Consider the following 4820-nt stretch of genomic DNA (forward strand, 5'->3'; position numbering starts at 1 on the left):
TCTCTCAGACAGTAAAACAAACAATGTGTTTCCATTTCTCTGAGAGGGCAGGGAAGGGAAAGACTGTGGTCACTTATCACATTCAGACACTCTACCAGGGGTCTGGCACTCTGGAAGTTTGTCCAGTCTGCTTTGAAGGGTCAAGTCAGGCACACTGCTGGGTAGTGCTTTACCAAAGTGAGATTCTACATCATATTTTTATGTCATCTGATCAGGCTTCCATAAAAAACACCACAGACTGCGAGCAATAAGTGGGACCCTTTATTTTATTTTGATGTGGTTTTAGAGACTGGAATGTAAGGGTCAAGGTGCTAGGCTGGTTGTTTTTTGGTAAGGTTTCTTGCTCAGGTTTCTAGACGGCTGCCTTCTCTCTGTGTCCGTGTGTGTGTGTGTCCGTGTGTGTGTGTGTGTGTGCGTGTGTGGTGGGGCAACTGAGGAGCTTGTCACTTTTCTTCCTATAAGGTCATTGTGCTGGTTAATACTGACTGCCAGCTTGATGGGGTCTAGAATGACCAGGCACAAAGCCTCTGGGTGTATAGAGACTAGGCTAATTGAAGCTTTTGAAGTGGGACACCCCACCCTAAATGTGGGTGGCACTATTGTGTAGGCTGGGGTCTGGGACTACATAAAAAAGATAAAGAGGATGAGCACCAGCATTTACTTCTCTCTTGATGCTTGCAACAGTATGAGCCACCTGACACTCATGTCATGTGCCTTTCCTATAAGGACATTTTATGTCCCCTTGAACTATGTGTCAAAATAAATCTGTTCTTCCGAAAGTTCTTTTGGGTATTTTGTTTCAGCAATGAGATAAGTAATTAATATATAGTCACCTTATGACCTACTTACCTCTGCACAGGGCTTATCGCCAAACATAGCTCTGCTGGGGTGGAAGTGATTAGGATTTCAATCTGTATGTTATGGGGAGTATAGCATCTAGACCCTAGCACTTCTTCCATGGCACGTGCTAAATTAAGCCTGAGGATGTATATACATACGTGTGTGTGTGTGTGTGTGAAGCACAAAATGCACTCAGGGCATGCACATTAGCAATACAGTGTGGTGATTACAATGTTGTGCTCAGAACAGACGGGAAGAATGAACCATTTAGTTAGAGCAGCTCCGGAAGGCTTTTCAGAGGAGCCTTAGACTCAGAGAGGCTTTTGGATATGGGACTGCATAGAGGTAGACCAGGCAGAGGCAGAAGCATGTGGAAGAATGCACGAGGTGACCTACTCACCCACCATCTGGTGAGCAGGGCCACATAACAAGTGTGGCACAGTGACTGATCAGTTCTGGGTGCTTAGGGAATGTAGGGAGAGTGTGGGGGTGTGGCCCAGGTTTCAGGGAAGGGTGCTGTCCTCTGGAACACTGCTCTATGTCACTTGAACTTCACCTTGTAGCAGGAATTGGGAACCTGTTACATATCAGACATTGCGTCTCTGGTGTCCTTTTCAGGTTCATGCTTGCCACATGTGGACCACAGATAGTGGTGGTATTTGGGGTGCTATGGAATCTTCGGGGTATGCTTTCTTGTCAGGGTACAAGATGGGTTTTTAAAATGATAACTGGTACCAGGCTCTACTCGCCTTCATTTCTGCTCCTGGGCATGACGTCAGGAGTTAGCATCAGATACAGCAGCCACCAGGAAGGACAAAGACTTGTGAGCCAAAGGCATCCCCCTTCCCTGTTTCCATCCGGGGTTTTGTCAAAGTGGCAACAAAAGTAGCAGCACAATAAAGATTTTGGCAGCAGCAGAAGCAGAGTATTTATACTGAAAAGTTCTCCCAGAAAGCAGCTGGGACACTGTGACAGTGGTGGCAGGACTGGTTTGGACAGCCCTACCATACTGTGGCAACAGAGCCAGAAGGCAAGTGTGGTGCTCCACACGATAGGGAAGGGGACAGCTAGCTAGCCATTTTAGTCAGAAAGTTGACACCTATGTGGAGGCATAGGAATCTAGGCTGGATCCCAAGTGCTGGTGGTGACTAGGAAGCCATTATGGAGAGAGAAACACCATGCAGAACAGGGGGTGGAGTAACAGCAGCAGACGAGGAGTGAAGTGCGAGCAGATGCTGCTGAGCCTGGGAAAGCTCTGATTGTGTGTGTGCGCGTGTGTGCACACATGTGTGCGTGTGTGCATGCATGTGTGTGTTTGCGTGTGCGTGTGTGCATGTGTGCATGTGTGTGCATGCCTGTGTGTGTCTGCGTGTGCGCGTGTGCATGTGTGTGTGTGTGAGCATGCGTGTGTGTATTCTAAAACAAGTTGTTGGTTTAACTCTATGTGGAAGTGGCAAAGAAATATTGCAAAGTTATTATTACATGCCATATTTCAGACTAATGTGATGTAATATAAGTCCTGGGGAGAGCGAGTCTATTGCTTAGCAGGCTCTTGGGCAGGGAGGATGGCCAGGAGCTAACTGAAGGTGCTGTAGGGCAAGATACCTTTGGAATAAGTAATTTGCTCATTGAAATACATTGGGAGCATTTTTTTTCTCTGTGTGAATATGACCTAATCTCTTTGAGTCAGAAAAGTTTCCTACTAAATAAATCCTTAGTCATCTGTTGCAAAGAAAATTAAAAAGCTTTTAGTATAGAACCATCAACCTGCTGGCCTTCTTTTCACCCTGAGTCAGGTCCTGCTTTCGTATCTGCTGTGATTCAGGTACATGGTAATCTTGAGAGCTTTGGATTGGCCAGGGGAAAAAAAAAATTAAAGAGAATTTTAAAAAAGATTAGAATCAGTCCTTCGTTGATTTTAGTCTCCAACTACCCTTTCATGAGGGTGGGGAGGAAAACCTGGGTCGGGGGTTCAGAATCTTCAGTTGGCTGGGAATTTGTGTAATTATAACAAACTCCTGAGTTTTCTTCCAGAAGTATTTGGCAGGAATTCAACTGTCTGGAGAGAGAGAACAGAGATGGAAGGAGGGAGGGAAGGAGAACATAGGAAGGAGATAACACAGAGACAAAGACAGAGATACACAGAAACACAGAGAGACACAAAGACACAACAGAGCAAGGAAGCAACAGAGACACGCGGAAAGATTTAAGAGACTCACAGAGACAGAAAGATAGAGACAGAAAGACAAACAGAGGGACAGACACAGAAACAGAACAAGGGACAGAGACACAGAGAAAGACAGACAAAAAATACACACACATACAAAGACAGAAAGATGAGAGAAAGCACACACAAGCAGGTGCATAATGAGTTTTACATTGTGGACCCAGTGAATTTGCATCTATCACCTTCCATTAGGCAGGTGACAATTTTTCCTTCTACCTTCCTGTTCTTTCTGGGGTCCCCAAGCTAACCAAAGTAAAACAATACAACAGAGGCCCCTGCTACCCGACTCACGACCTGGAGCACTCATCTCTGTCCATAGAGCCAACCATAGCCGAAGGTTCGGGGGGCGTGGTCGGATACTCGGGGCGTGGCCTGGAGCATGGGGCGTGGTCTAGTGGTGACTCAGCGGCCCCGGCCCACCCCCGGCCCGCCCCGGCACTTAATTCTGACGCGTGGGGCAGCGGGGTGTGAGAGCCGCCCAGAGCCGGACGAGCTTCGGAGTCGGGGCGTTGCAACCGCCGTCGGAACCGCCCTCTCGCCACCTCGGCGGCCAAGGTGCCGGCTTCCACCGCTAGCAGCGGAGCGCGCCGGGGAGCAGCGCGCCTTTGTGCGAGGTAGGCTGGCTCCACACTCACTTCACACACAAAGACGCGGGGCTTACGAGGCGGTCGCCCGCGGGGACACAGCGACGCCTGTCTGACCCCGGTCCGGGGGACCCTGTCGTTGGCCAGCAGCGCCGGATAGCTTCGCGGTCCTTCGGGCGCAAGCCGGCGGCGGGGAGCCGGGTGGTCCTGCGCTGCCTGGGAAGGTCGAGGGTGCAGGGCCCGGGCGGGGCCCCGATGGAGGGGCGCTGGGGGCCGAGGGGGCCCTGGAGAGGGGGAAATCCGGGCTGCTGCTCGGCTCATTGTTGTGTCCTCGGCCCTGCAGACCCAGACCCTGAGACCCTGGCTGCAAGGCTGCGCGGCCAGATGCCAGTCTTGCCCGCCCCGGCGGCAGGATGGGGTCAGCGGCCCGACGCCAGCCCCTGCTCGGCAGACAAAGGCGGGGTCGCGCTGCTTAGAAAGGTGGTGGTGACACTGTTTCCTTTCTGCAAGTTACTTTTCTGTTTTGGATTCGGCGGCGGTGCCTCTTTGAGTCCGGCAACGCCAGGAGATTGGGTGATGTCTACGCATAAGAAGTCCCTCTATTTTGTCTGGGTTCCGTGATTGCCTCCTGAAACATTTCTGGGTGACTGGGAGTAATCGGATCCATCAGAGCCAAGTTTTGACATGTGTGTGGGAAGTGAAGCGTACCAGCTCTTTGAAATTTAGAGGGCTCCTGTTGAGGGGATGAAGTGCAGACACCAGCCATACCATACCAGTCCCTTCTCAGAAAAATTTTTGTCTGGGACTGCTAAGCGGAGTTATTTGGTTAGAATGGGTGCGACCCTGAAGGGGCTAACAGGAGACCAGAATGAGGCATGTTAGACTTGACATTCTGCCTTGGAGGAGCCTCCTTGCTATCAGGGAGGCTGGGGTCTTCTCTAAGCATGCCACCCCTCTATCATTTGCAAGTGTTAGCTGTTAAAGTTCCTTTAACCTCTCAGAGGTGCTCCTCAAGGGAAGATTTCTTAGTGTTTGTAGTTTCAGGCTTTACACTTCCAATTACATAACGATTATATTTGTGAAAAATCTCAAAAAAAAAAAAAACAAAACAAAACAGAAAAAAGAGTTCACTCATGTGGCCATCACCCAAACATATCGTGAGGATGAAA

At 49.7% G+C, this 4820-nt stretch overlaps 1 protein-coding gene across 2 annotated transcripts in view; it reads left to right on the forward strand.

Moving 5' to 3' along the window:
• Fam107b (family with sequence similarity 107 member B) overlaps nt 1-4820 on the forward strand; it is a 212677-nt gene that overhangs the window by 142180 nt on the left and 65677 nt on the right. Inside the window, exon 1 of one of the 2 annotated variants that reach the window (XM_005354845.2) lies at nt 3537-3681. The exons of the other annotated variant lie outside the window; for it this stretch is intronic. The gene's annotated coding sequence lies outside the window, so the exon portion shown is untranslated. Of the gene's footprint in view, nt 1-3536; nt 3682-4820 lie in introns of those variants that run through there. 2 annotated transcript variants of the gene reach the window in all.

Source organism: Microtus ochrogaster, chromosome 16 (assembly GCF_000317375.1).
Source record: "Microtus ochrogaster isolate Prairie Vole_2 chromosome 16, MicOch1.0, whole genome shotgun sequence".
Taxonomy (NCBI): Eukaryota; Metazoa; Chordata; class Mammalia; order Rodentia; family Cricetidae; genus Microtus; species Microtus ochrogaster.